Raw genomic sequence first — 15,428 nt, forward strand, 5'->3', positions numbered from 1 at the left:
TCTGGGCGTGGGGATTCTTCGCGCGGAGAGGAGCTTGCGAGCCAGGCCGGCAGGGAGGCCGTGCTGGAGCGTCGGGGGGCGGGGCCGGGGCGGGGCCGCGCGGCGCCGTGGGTGGTCCCCGCCCCCGCGGCGGCTAGGCGGGCGCCTCCGCCCCCCGGCCTCTAGGAGAGTATAGGGCTGCGCGGGAGGGTTGAGGGGTGGGGCTGCGTGACCCCACTACCCGGTGAGTGTCCCCCAAGTCTCCTCGCCACGCTCTGCGGTCGGGGGTCTCACGCTAGGGCCTTGGCCTGGCTGGGAAAGATGGGAGAAGCCGTCCCGCGCTGGGTAGCGTCACGAGCTGTCTCCCCGCCCCCAGTTTCCCCTAAGCCAGCCTTCTGCTCCTGGGAGGGCGCCTTTCCAGCCGCCGCCTGGGGCCCCAGCCAATGTTTAGCTCCAGCTAGTAACAGAACGGAAAGAAAAAATAAAAAAAAATTTTTTTTTAAGTAAGGGCCTTTTATTCTTGGAGAGAAAAGTAAAAAAAGGCACGCTGTGATAGAGCCAGAGAGAGGCATTTTATACTCTTTCACTTGGTGATGCGGACCCAGAAGTTCGTGCTGCGAGCTGGGGTGACGCACCTTGCTGGTTCAGACTTTGAGGAGCTTGGTAGGAGGCAGTTTAGAGCCTCTTGGAGGAAAACACCAGGAACGCTAGTCTGCAGAACCAGGATTCAAATCCAGATTTCTTGCACCCGAACTACCTAAGTCTTTACTGTCTCACATTATCTAGCCTTCAGGCTTGTGCAAAAGGAGTGAGAATTTCCGACCGAGTACCAGGGCTTATAACACCCTGAGCATTAAATGTGCAGGAGTTTATAGTGCAATTCAGTATTTCTACCTAGATACCTTTCTCAGTGTCTTTTTAGCTTGCTTTCTGTTTGGTCTGATGCTGGAAGAGAAAATGCATCAATTTTTTAAAGGTTTCTGATCATTATTTCACGTTTCAATTTAATTTGCTCCCTGAATTTCTATCAGTTTAATAACCCTAATCTCAAGCATGTGGGGTTAACACAACTGTCTAATTGTTCAGTTCCTAAATCTTGTCCAACTCTCTGCCACCCCCAGGGACCGCAGCACACCAGTCTCCTTGGTCCTCCACTGTCTCCAAGAGTTTGCTCACATTCATGTCTACTGAGTCAGTAATGCTGTTTAACTCATCCTCTGCCTCCCCCTCCTCCTTTTCCTTCAATCTTTCCCAGCATCAGAGCCTTTCCAGTGAGTCACATCAGGTGGCAGAAGTATTGGAGCTTCAGCATCAGTCCTTTCAATGAAAGGGTTGATTTCCTTTAGAATTGACTGGTTTGGTCTTCTTGCAGTCCAAGGGACTCTCTAAGATTCTTCTCTAGCACCACAATTCAAAAGCATCAGTTCTTCAGCTCTCAGCCTTTCTTATGGTCCAGCTCTCACATCTGTACATTACTACTGGAAAAACCATAGGTTTTACTATATGGACCTTTGTTGGCAAAGTGATATCTGTGCTTTTTAACATGCTGTCTGGTTTTGTAATAGTTTGAATAGCTAGCAAAGCTAGGCTTCAAAGGTGAATGAATGGAAGAAGATTGTTGGAGTGATGGAAATCTGGCTGAATGGGCAGAAGTGGAAAGAAAGCCCCACCCAAATTATCCAGATCATCTCTCATCTTAAGATTCTTAATTTAACTGAAGTGACTTCACAGCAGCAGCAGCATAAAATCCCTTTTACCATTATGCATACAGACATTCTTGGGATTAGGCATGGACATTTTGGGGTGGCCATTATTCAGTTGGTCACATCCCCTTCCCACTACATGCATGACTTAAAGGTGGAGGAAATGTAGGAATGAACTGTTGTTGAATATTGGCAAGAGTTTGACATAGGTGTTGTCTGGCCTTCACCTAATAGTTACCTAACATTTATTGTGTGCTCGCTATGTGTCAGGCACATATTTATAACAAAATTCGATGGGTGAATCCTTAACTGTTTTCTAACTTGTTCCCATCCCAAAGACCAGATTTGTTAACAGGGCCAGGGGCCAGTTTCAAAAAAGGGCAACAGCACAGCTGTTCAGAGAGAGTTCTTCTGGTTCTTATTCTAAAAAGGTCAAGAACATTTTGTAAACCCATGCCTCCAACCCATTCCCCCCATAACATTAAGAGTAATTAGATATTCCAAATTGCCATAGATAAAACACTCAGAGAGGGGTAACCGCACTGTAGAACTGAGGTTGGAAGTAAAGCTCTCTAGTGTCTCCTCACTACCATACCAGGAACTTGGTCAATCACATGAATGGAATACCATAGAGATTCCAGAAATGGTTTTAATCTTCCGTACTCACTGACTAATTGACAAGAAGCCACAAAATGATGAGAGGAAGAGGTCATCACTAATAAAAGTTGTCAGGACACATGGATTACATTATAGGAAGAGAAGTCACTTTGATTCATATCTCACATCATACCCTACAATTCATTCCAGAGGATAAAAGAATATTTTAAAGCAAAACAAACAATGAGAATGAAAATCAGAATGTCCTTATGTGTTCTAGCAATCGAGAACTAGAGTGGACAGCTTTTTGTGCCTCTGCCCAGCTCACAAGGGTTCTTCCCTCTTTGGAAACTGGCCCCGCTACCCCCAAGCCATAGGGGTGAGTCTTGAGAAGCTGTGTTTGTACTGTAAGACTTGGTCTCCTGGACAGAACTGACTGGATCAAGCTTGGGCACTGTGTTAGTATCCTAGGACTGCTGTAACAAAGTATAGTTGACCCTTGAACAATGTAGGGGTTGGGGCACCAACACCCTTTATAGTTGAAAATCCCCAGAGAACTTTATGGTCAGCCTTCTGGATCCACAGTTCCACATCTATGATCATATGGTACTGTAGGAAGTATCTATTGAAAAAAACCATGTGTAAGTGGCAGTGCAGTTCAAACCCATGTTGTTCAAGAGTCAACTGTACCACAAACTGGGTCGCTTACAGCAGAATATTGTCTCATAGTTCTGAGAGCCAAAGTTCTGAGACCCTGTTGGTGGGATCATGCTCCCTCTGACCTCTAGGAGAGGATTCTTCCTCACTTGCCTCTTCCAACTGCTGATAGCCCTAGGCATTCCTTGGCTTGTGGCAGCACAACTGCAACCCCTTCCTCATCTTTACATGGTGCTCTTCCTTCTGAGTCTCTGTTCCAATTTCTTCTTCTTATAAAGACACCAGTTATATTGGGATAAGGGCCTACCCGACTCCAGTATGACCTCATCTTAATTACCTCTGCAGCCACCCTATACCCAAATAAGGCCACATTCTGCATTACTGGAGGGGTAAGGATCCAACATATCTTTTGAGGGGAACACAGTTTGACTCATAACAGGCCTCTAGCCTAAACTGTGCCGGAGTTCCCTCCGCGGGACTTTGGAACTGAAAATGAGATTCTGGTCACAGCGTGGGCTGACTGGTCTGGTGGAGAAAGAGGAGACAAAAGGAATCTGAGACTCAGCTTCTCAACACCTTATGGACTGAGTAACAGAGAAAGTCTGTTTGCAGAAAAAGCAGAATGAGACAGATTGGGGGAGGGGCAGAGAAACGGGGGCAGGAAGGAGCCTCCTGGAAGCAGCTTTCATTGTGGTCCTACCATGTTTCTGCCGCTCCACGGCTGTCCTGTCTTGGATTCCTGGAGACACTCTGTGTACTCACAGAAAAGCCTGCTTTATTTGCTTAAGGAAGTTCAACTGGATTTCTGTTGCTTACAAGCAAAGCTAATAGAAAAACTATAATCACTAAGATGCTATATCAGTTTTTGGCTGGTGCTATATAACAACTCTCCACAAATGTAGTGCATAAAACAACACGTGCTTATTACCATACAGTTCTGTAGGTCAGAATCTGGTATGGGTCTCCCCAGGGTAAAATCAAGGTGCTGGCAAGGGCTGCATTTCTTTTGGAGGTTCCAAGGGAGAATCTCTTTCCTTGCCTTTTCCAGCTTCTCTAAGTCCACTTCGTCCATTGTCAAAGCCAGTAACAGCAAATCAAGTCATTCTCACCACTCTCTCTTGTTTTCTGTAGCTGGAAAAGGTTCTCTGCTTTTAAGAAGCCATGTGAATAGATTGGATCCACCTGCATGATCCAGGCTTCTCTCCCCGTCTCAAGACCCTTAATCACATCCTTCTGCCAAATCCCTTTTTACCACGTGAGACATCATATTCACAGGTTCTGAGGATTGGGATGTGGACGTCTTTAGGACTTTCCAGGTGGCCCTAGTGGTAAAGAACCCACCTGCCAATGCAGGTAGACATAAGAGACAGGGGTTTGATCCCTGGGTAGGGAAGATCTCCAGGAGGAGGAAATAGCACCTCACTCCAGTATTCTTGCCTGGGAAATTCCATGGGTAGAGAAGACTGGTGGGCAACAGTCCATAGGGCCACAAAAAGTTGGACATGACTGAGCACACATCTTTAGGACACATTATTTTGTCTACTACAGATGCACAATAAAGTATATTATGACCATTTGTAACAAGATAGATGGCTGAGACCTTAATGATCATTCTTTGCATGGTTTTTTTCTTATAAAATTTCTTCAGTTTACATATTTGAACAACCTGATCTGAAGCCTTGACCTCCTAAAACTTTTTATGAGGAACACAGGGTCAATGCCATTCAGATTCAAAGACCTTTATTTAGCTAAAGTTATTCCCATAGCTGAAGATTTAACTATCCCAGAAAGACACTAAATGAAGACATATTCCCAGAGGGCCCAACTGGAGAAGGGAAGGAATGAACAGAATGGGATCAAATGCTTATTTCCCACTAGAGAATTGCATATATTAAAATTTTATTATTGGGAAAAATGCAATTGAAATTCCTCTAAGTGTAGAGTCTGCAGTGAATACCTAGATAAACATGTTTTCTGGCAGGAGACTATAAGGGCCAGTTTATGTATAGACACAGGAAATGAAACATATACCTCTAGGAAAGTCGGTAAACACATGCATTCATTCAACAAAGATAATGTGCCAGGTGTCATTTCAGCACTGGGTGCACAATGGAGAATACAAAAATTCCTGTCTTCCTAAGTCTACTGGAGAGGACAGATTTATACAAAATATGTTATAGCTTAGTGGTAAAGAACCCACCTGCCAGTGCAGAAGACATGAGATGCAGGTCCAGTCTCTGGCTCAGGAAGACGCCCTGGAGGAGGGCATGGCAACCCACTCCAGTACTCTTTCCTAGAGAATCCCATGGATAGAGGAACCTGGCAGGCTGCAGTCCATGGGGCCGCACAGAATTGGACATGACTGAAGGGACTTAGCACAGCATGCATATATATAACATATGCTGTGATGTCAGGTAGCAATATTGGCTAGGGAAAAAAAGCAAGCTCTAAGGGTAGAGCCTGATGGAAGAAGTGCTATTTTGGATGAGGCAGTTAAAAATGCCTTCATTTTTGGGCAGCCTAGCCATGTGGCTTGGGGGATCTTAGTTCCCTGACCAGGGATTGAACCCTGAGCCTCCCGCAGTGAAAGCATAGAGCCTTACCACTGGATCACTAGGGAACTCCCCAAAATGGCCTCGATTTTTAAAAATTATTCGATTCTAAACTATTATAGATTTATAGGACTTTGCGAGGAAATGTACAGAGAAGCCCCAAGCACTTTTCCCTAACCTCACCGAATGTTGACACCTCATGCAATTATAGTATGATATCAGAACCAAGGAATTGACATTAGTGCAGCCCATAGAGCTAATTCAGATTTTAGCAGTCATACATGCATCATAGATCTATGTATTTGTCTTAAGTGTAGCCTTGAGTAATCAATACAATCAAGGTACCAAAGTGCATATATAAATTATGTCTCAATAAAACTGTTACCAAAAAATACTCAATTGTGCCATCATCACAAGACACATCATTGGTATTACGTCTGCGTGACCACCTGTGTGCTCAGTCACTTCAGTGGTGTCTCTTTGCCATGCCATGAACTGTAGCCTGCCAGGCTCCTTTGTCCATGAGATTCTCCCGGCAAGAATACTGGAGTGGGTTGCTATTTCCTCCTCCAGGGGATCTTCCTGACCCAGGGATCAAACCCATGTCTTATGTCTCCTGTATTGGAAGGCGGGTTCTTTACCACTAGCACTAGGCATAGCCACACCCATTCCCTAACCCCTTCAGTTGAGTTCAGTCGCTCAGTCGTGTCCTACTCTTTGCGACCCCATGAATCACAGCACGCCTGGCCTCCCTACCATCATCAACTCCCAGAATCTACTCAAACTCATGTCCAGCGAGTCAGTGATGCCATCCAGCCATCTCATCCTCTGTTGTCCCCTTCTCCTCCAGCCCCCAGTCCCTCCCAGCATCAGGGTCTTTTCCAATGAGTCAACTCTTCGCATGAGGTGGCCAAAGTATTGGAGTTTCAGCTTTAGGATCAGTCCTTCCAATGAACACCCAGGACTGATCTTCTTTAGAATGGACTGGTTGGATTTCCTTGCAGTCCAAGGGAATCTCAACAGTTTTCTCCAACACCACAGTTCAAAAGCATCAATTCTTCAGTGCTCAGCCTTCTTCACAGTCCAACTCTCACATCCATACATGACCACTGGAAAAACCATAGCCTTGACTAGACGAACCTTTGTTGACAAAGTAATGTCTCTGCTTTTGAATATACTATCTAGGTTGGTCATAACTTTCCTTCCAAGGAGTAAGCATCTTTTAATTTCATGGCTGAAATCACCATCTGCAGTGATTTTGGAGCCCCCCCAAAATAAAGTCTGACACTCTTTCCACTGTTTCCCCATCTATTTGCCATGAAGTGATGGGACCAGATGCCATGATCTTCGTTTTCTGAATGTTGAGCTTTAGGCCAACTTTTTCACTCTCCTCTTTCACTTTCATCAAGAGGCTCTTTAGTTCTTCACTTTCTGCCATAAGGGTGGTGTCATGTGCATATCTGAGGTTATTGATATTTCTCCCGGCAGTCTTGATTCCAGCTTGTGCTTCTCCCTAACCCCTGGCAATATAATTATATTATTTCATGAATGTTACATATGAAATCATGCAGTAGATATCCTTTGAGATTGTTTTTTTCTTTCAGTAAAAAGGTCAGTTTTCATTCCAATCCCAAAGAAGGGCAATGCCAAAGAATGCTCAAACTACCATACAATTGTGCTCATGACTGAAGTGACTTAGCAGCAGCAGCAGCACATACTAGCAAGGTAATGCTCAAAATCTTTCAAGCTAGTCTTTAACAGTACATGAACCGAAAAATTACAGATTATTTTACAGATTATGAGCTAGATTTAGAAAAGGTAGACGAACAAGAGATCAAATTACCAACATCTTTTGTGATAGAAAAAGCAAGGGAATTCCAGGAAAAATCTACTTCTGTTTTATTGACTAAGCGAAAGCTTTTTACTGTATGGATCACAACAAATTGTGAAAAATTCTTAAAGAGATGGGAATATCAGACCATTTTACCTGCCTCCTGAGAAACCTGTATGCAGATAGAGAAGCAAAAGTTAAACCAGACATGGACTAATGGACTGGTTCAAAATTGGGAAGGAGTACGTCAAGGCTGTATGTTTTCACCCTGCTTATTTAACTTCTATGCAGAGTGCAAAGTGCTAGGCTGGATGAAGCACAAACTGGAATCAAGATTGCTGAGAGTGAAGAGGAACTAAAGAGCCTCTTGATGAAGTTCTCAAGAGGAGAGTTATAAACCTGGCTTAAAACTCAACATTCAAAAGATGGAGATCATGGCATCTGGTCCTATCACTTCATGAAACAATGGAAACAGTGGCAGACTGTATTTTCTTGGGCTCCAAAATCACTGTGGATGGTGACTGTGCCATGAAATGAAAAGACACTTGCTGCTTGAAAGAAAAGCTATGACAAACCTAGACAGCATATTAAAAAGCAGAGACATCACTTTGCCAACAAAGGTTCGTATAGTGAAACTTATGGGTTTTCCAGTAGTCATGTACGGATATGAGAGTTGGACTATAAAAAAGGCTGAGCGTCAAAGAATTGATGCTTTTGAACTGTGGTGTTGCAGAAGACTCTTGAGAGTTCCTTGGACTGCAAGGAGATCAAACCAGTCAATCCTTAGGAAATCAACCCTGAGTATTCTTTGGAAGGACTGATGCTGAAGCTCCAGTACTTCGGTCACCCGATGCGAAGAAATGACTCATTGAAAAATACCCTGATGCTGGGAAAGATTGAGGGGAGAAGAAGGGGGCGATAGAGGACGAGATGGTTGGATGGCATTACTGACTCAATGGACATGAGTTTGAGCAAGCCCTAGGAGATGGTGAAGGACAGCAAAGTCTGGCATGCTGCATGTAGTCCAAGGGGTCATGAAGAGTCAGACACGACTTAGTGACTGAACAATGACAATTTCTGTTGATAAATCCCTTGAGATCTGTCCAAGTTGTTACATATATCATTCCTTTTTATTGCTGACTACTCTTCCATGGTGGGCTTCCCAGGTTGTGCAGTGGTAGAGAATCCGCCTGCAATGCAGGACACATGAGTTTGATCCCTGGGTCAGGAAGTTCCCCTGCAGAAGGAAATGGCAGCCCACTCCAGTATTCTTGCCTGGGAAATCCCACGGACAGAAAGGCCTGGCAGGCTACAGTCCATAGGGTGGCAAAACTGTCAGACACGACTTAGTGACTAAACAGCAGCAGCGGCAGCAGCAGTGTTACATAGTATGGATGTGCCACAGTTTGTTTAACCATTCAACCATTAAAAGATATTTAGTTAATTTTTCAGTTTTGAGATATTACAGATAAAACTGCTATGAACATTGATGTACAAGTTCCTGCGTGGAAATAAGCCTTTGTTTCTTTTGGCTAAATGCCCAGAAGTGTGATTGTTTGGGTTGTATGGTAAGTGTATGTATGCTTTTTTCAGAGGGGCTGGTTTCCAGAGGACTGTATCGGTTTACATTGCCCAGCAATGTGTGAGTGATCCAGTTTGTCCCCAGCCTTGCCAACATTTGGTGTTAATCATGTTTTTCACTTTAGCCATTTTGATAAGTATTCCTGATTATCTCATTGTAGTTTAATTTGCATTTCTCTAATGACTAATGATGTTGAATATCTTTTGATGGACTATTTGGCACCTATATATTCTCTTCAGTGAGACTATGTTTTGCCCATTTTCTGTTTTTTTAATGTTGAGTCTTGAGAGTTCTTTATATATTCCAGATTCTAGATCTTTGTCAGATATGTGATTTGCTAAATATTTTCTCCCAGTCTAAAATGTCTTTTCATTCTCTTAACAGTGTCTTTTGCAGAGCTAATATTTTAAAAATTCTGATAAGGTCCAACTTATTTTTTCTCTTATGGGTCATTCTTTTGATATCAAGTCTAAGAACTCTGCTGAATCATAAGTCTTTAACATTTTCGCCTATGTTTTTTTCCTAGAAATTTTATGGCTTTATATTTGCATGATTAATGAATTAATTAATGGCTGCCCTGGGTCTTTGTTACTGTATGTGGACTTTCTGTAGTTGCAGCAAGCAAGGGATACTCTCTTGTTGCAGAGCACAAGCTCTAGGGTGCACAGGCTCTGTTGCCCTGTGGCATTTGGGATCTTCCTGGACCAGGGATTCAACCAGTGTCCCCTGCATTGCAAGGAGGACAACTTAACCACTGCACCATCAGGGAAGCCCTACAAGATAATTTTGAGTTAATTCTTGTATAAGCTGCAAAGTTTAGGTTGTTTTAGATTTTTGCTTATGATGTCTAATTTCTCCAGCACCATTTATTGAAAAGATTATCCCTCTTCCATTGAATTTCTTTTGCTACTTTGTCAAAAATTAATTGGGCATATTTGGGGGCATACTTATGATTTCTCTATTCCATTCCATTGATTAATGTATCTTTCTGTCAGTGCCACATTGTCTTGATCACTGTAGCTTTATAGTAAGCTTTAGAATCAAATTATTCCTCCCACTTTATTCTTCTTTTCCAGAAACTGTTTTGGTTATACTAGGGTCTTTCACTTTCTATATAAATTTTAGAATTAGCTTGTCTATGTCTACAGAGAAACTTGCTGAGATTTCAGTAGGACTTGTGTTAGAGATTTAGGGAAAATTGACATCTTTACTACGTTGAATCTTCCAATCTATAAACAAGTGTGTCTCTCCAAGGATTTAAGTTGTCTCTCATTCCTTTCATGAGCATTGAATAATTTTCTTCATACAGGTCTTACACATATTTTTGGTAGATACATATAAAAGTATTTCATTTTCTTTGGAGCAATTATAAAGAATGCCTTCTTGAGGAGAAATAGTTGAAAGAGACCTGAGAGAAGGGAGAAGATGAAAGTGAATGGGAGTCAAAGATTCTGAGGCAGCTGTTTGCTTGGCGTGTGAAAGGACCAGCAAAAAGAACATGTTTAGATGGAGTGAGCTAGAAAAAGAGTGGGGCTTCCTTGTTGGCTCAGACAGTAAAGAATCTGCTTGCAGTGTGGGAGATTAGGGTTCGATCCCTGGGTGGGGAAGATTTCCTGGAGAAGGGCATGGCAATCCACTCCAGTATTCTTGCCTGGAGAATTCCATGGAAGAGGAGCCTAGAGGGCTACAGTCCATGGGGTCGCTAAGAGTCAGACACGACTGAGCGACTAACACACACACAGAGAAAAAGAATAGTAGCAAATGAGATCCAGGAGGTTGCCAAGGGTCAACAGCATGATAAAATCTTGGAATTTACCTTGAATGTGGTGAGATGCCATTCTGAGAGAGTTCTGAGCACAGGGATGATATGATCCGACTTATGTTTTAAAAGGATCACCCTGGCACCTGGCTGGAGAGTTGACGGTAGGAGGATATAAGGAAACAGAGTGCTCTGTTAGGAAGCTCCTGGAGTGGCCCAGGAGACAGATGATGGGAGCTCCAGCCAGGCTGACAGTTGTGGAGGTAAGGAGGAGTGGTTTGAGTCTAAACATATTTCGAATGTGTAGCTGACACTGATGAATTGACTGTGGGATGTAACACAAAGAGAAGAGTCAAGGATGAGTCAAAGGTTCTTGCCTTGGGTGCAGCTGGGTAAATGGTGGTGCCATTTATTGAGAAGAGGAAAACTACGTTCTCTCTCTCTCTTTTTTTTTTTTGCTTTTTCTTCCTTTTTTTTAAAAGAAAGTATAGTTTAGTTATTAATAATTTATAATTTTGCATTAATTTCTGCTGTACAGCAAAGTGATTCAGATATATATATATATATATATATATATATATACATTCTTCTTTATGCACATTCTTTTTATATCTTCTTTTCCATTATGGTTTATCATAGAATATTGAATATAGTTCTCTGTGCTATACAGTAGGACCTTGTTGTTTATCGATTCTATATATAAAAGCTTACATCTGTTAATCCTAACTTCCCACTCGATGTCTCCCCCAACCTCCTCCCCCTTGGCAACAAGTCTGTTCTCTATGTCCATGATTCTGAAAAACTATATTCTTAAGTATAAAAACAGAACTGTCACTGCACAGAAAAACCTAAAACCTGAAATACCATGTGTAGTCAGACTGAAATGAGTAAGATTACTCTTTCCCAAACCAGGCCCACTTCTACACTGTTAACTACCAGTTGGACTTCCAGCAATTACTGAAATGGCACAAAAGTCCTTAATTTTGATGAAGTGCCATTTGTCTATATTTTCTTTTATTACCTATAATTTGGGTGTCATATCCTTGAAATCATTGCCAAATTCAACGTCATGCAGATTTCCCCATTTTCTTCTAAGATTTTTGTAGTTTTAGCTTTTAAATGTAAGTTTTTGGTCCATTTCGACTTTATGTTTATTGTGAAAGGTATGCATGTAAATATCCAATTTCCCCCAGTAGTTCTTGTTGGACTATCATTTTCCTATTGAATAGTCTTGGTACCTTCTAGAAAATTAATTGGTCATATAGGAGTTAATTTTCAGGCTGTCTATTCTATTCTATTGGCCTATATGTCTATCGTTATGCCAATATCATGGACTTCCCTGGTGGCACTAGTGGTAAAGAACCTGCCTGCCAATGCAGGAGATGTAATAGATGCTGGTTTGATTCCTGGTTGGGAAGATCCCCTGGAGGAGGGCATGGCAACCGACTTCAGTATTCTTGTATTGAGAATCCCATGGACAGTGGAGCCTGGTGGGCTATAGTCCAAGGGTTACACAGAGTCAAACACGACTAAGGCACCTTAGCAAAGCACATGCCGGTATCATCATGTTTTAATTGTTGGAGATTTGTAGTAAGTTTTAAAACTGGGAAATGTAAGTCCTCTAATTTTATTAATCTTTTCTCAAGATTGTTTTGTCTATTCAGGGCCCCTTATAATTCTATAAGTATTTGAGGATCAAACTACTTGTCCATTTCTGTGGAAAAGGCTGTTGGAATTTTGATAGGAACTGTGTTAAATCTATAGATTGCTTTCGTAGTATTAACGTCTTAACATTGTTAAGTCTTCCTATCCATGAACACACAATGTCTTTCCATTTATTTAGATATTCTTTAATTTCTTTCAGCAACATTTTGTAGTTTTCAGTGTACAAGTTTTTCACCTTCTAGGTTAAATTTATTCCTAAGTATCTAATTCTTTTTGATGCTTCGTAAATGGAATTGCCATCTTAATTTCCTTTTCAGAACATTCATTTCTGATGTACTGAAACACAACTGATGATATCTCATCTTTATAAGAAAAGAAAAAGGAACTTAGACTAAGTTGTTCAAAGGTCCTTGGCTAATCAGGTCTCTTTACTCCAAATTGATTGTGCTCCTTCTCTGAGAAGGTAGTTTATCTAGCCCCTTTCCCATTTTATCTTTTCCATCTGAAATGATGTTCTTACTTGTTAAATAAGAAACACAATAAAGAAAAGGCTTCCCTGGTGGCTCAGTCGGTAAAGAGTCTGCCTGCAATGCAGGAGACCCAGGTTCAATTCCTGGGTCAGGAAGATCCCCTGGAGAAGGGAATGGCAACCCACTCCAGTATTCTTGCCTGGAGAATCCATGGACAGAGGAGCCTGGTAGGCTACAGCACATGGGGTCACAAAGAGTTGGACACGACTGAGTGACTAACACTTTCACAGAATAAAGAAAGAAGTGGAGCACTGCAACAATTATGCTTGATTCTAGCCAGCGTGACAACTGAACTGTAAGGAAGCAACCGAAGCCTCAAGGATACCCATGGATAGCCCATACATGCTTTCACATTCATTCTTTTCAAGTGGAGAGCCCAGAGGCAAATAAAGAGTCAACATTGAATGCGTGACCTCAAAATGCCAAAATATTTGGTGAGAATGACTCAGAAATCAAGAAGCTACTTGTAGCAAATTGAGTACTGTAACACACTGTCACACAGGAGAGCTTCTCTTGGACCTGATAGAAGGACTGTGTTATGACATGTAGACAGGGTTAAGACTCTGGAGGAACGGGTCGGGGGGTGGCTCAGGTTCAGGAGAGGAGGAGCAGTTCGCACTCCACCACCATGAGATTGGAGACCAGGAGTGTGTCAAATCACTCAGAGTCTCTAGAAGACACTGTTGATCCTGCCCTGCCTGAAGGGGGGGATGGATGAGCTTTCTCCCGGACCTTGAATACTATTCAAGAACCACCAGGAACAGGACTTTCTTGTGGGTCCAGTGGTTAAAAATCCTTGCAATGCAGGGACTGGGGAACTAACATCCCACATGCCATGGTGCAGTTAAGCCTGCAGGCCATAACTACTGGGCCCATGTGCTCTGGAGCCTGCTCTGGAGCCCCAACATGATACAACTGAGACCTATAGCCAAATAAATAAATATATATATATTTAAGAAAGGACCACCAGGAAATCTTCTCTTCCCCAGTCCTCACCGAACATTTTCCATCCTGTCCTGAAACTGCTGCGTGACAGGACCTAGAATTTTAACTTCCTGGGGTGCGAGCCTCAAGGAGTTGAGAAATGAGCACATCTTCTCCCTCGTTCTAAAGGGAAGAACATTCTGGAAGGAAGACAACACTGTAGCATTGTCTCAATTCATCCTCTTCAATCTCTTGCATAAAGGTTTTATCTTACATTGACGTGATTCTTCCTCAAAAGATGATGGGATTCTTCTGCCTTCCCAGAAATTCCAGACTAGGAACTGTATAGCTTTCATTCTTGAAGAACTGCTAATGTTTTTAGGCAGAGAGGTCAGGGGCTGCGTGAGCACTGGCATAGGTTTCTCCCTAGTGGTGGAATACTGAGAAAATCCCACAGGGCTTCAACGCTGTCACAATAACAACAGGACAGAAAATAAGGGGAGAAAGTTCCCAAAGCAAAGCAACAGTATGGTGTTACACAACCCGCTCTGTGGCTCAAACTTCAGACATAACAGCCATTTCATTTATATCACAGAAAAAAATAACTGCGGTAGGTCATAAGGTTTTTAATTATTTTTCCAGTAGGAATATTACGCCCCGATGACATAGACTATTTCCACTTCTTCCATAAATCACCAGCACTTCCCTCAAAATGGTCCGTTGTCTCCGGACTCTCGCCCTTCAAACAATCCTTACATTGACAGATTAATGTTCTTACATGTATCACTCCTCTGATCAAAATTTTTCACTGCTTTCTATCACCAACAGAATGAAACCTGAATTCCTCTGTATGCCATTTGTAGTTTCTTACCAATCAGCTTCCCTGCTTACCCACTACTATGTCCTGATGGCCAGGCTTGTCATGCACTGAGTTATCGTCATAGTTTCCTCCCCTCGTAATGCCAGCTGGGCTCCTCTCTACTTTTCTAACTCCTCCTACTCACACTTCAGGGCTAGATTCAAATCCTCACTTCTCCACTTCTACCCACGCTAACCTTTCCCTGCTATAAATTCTTAGGGAACACTTACCGCATCCCTCATTTTGGCACCTTATTTATCCAGTGATTAGTATGCATATCTAACTGCACTGGATACTCTGTGGGTAGAGAGAAAGGTCCTTGGCTTAGAGGAGGAGACCTTGCTGCTTTGTCATAATATATTACTGTTTCTTGAGGGCAAGCCTTGTCTCCATGGTAAAAATCTAAGATCTCAAGTTCTTCAAGTATGTCATGCCTATCATGGTGCCACACACATCCTAGAATTTCAGAAAAAGACTTGTTAAATTGAATTAGATCCTCTTGGGCTTATGCACTACTTGAGGATGGTAGCTGAAGTGCAATAGCTAATCTGCTCTAAAATGGCCAAGCCTAACAGGACTAGTCCACCTGGGCTAGGCTGAAGGGGTAGGGGTCCTGGTGAGAAAGGAAAAGCCACCCTAGTGTGCTGCCCCCTGAGCAACAGGAAGAATTGCTCACTGCAAGTCCACTCCCCTGGCTGGACCATTGGTTATTTAGAGGTGGAAACCACTGCAGGGTGAAATCAAATTCCGTGACTGACAAGCAAAAGAGTGAGAAAATGTAAAGAATGGC

This window comes from Ovis canadensis, chromosome 4, assembly GCF_042477335.2.
Source record: "Ovis canadensis isolate MfBH-ARS-UI-01 breed Bighorn chromosome 4, ARS-UI_OviCan_v2, whole genome shotgun sequence".
NCBI classification, from domain to species: Eukaryota; Metazoa; Chordata; class Mammalia; order Artiodactyla; family Bovidae; genus Ovis; species Ovis canadensis.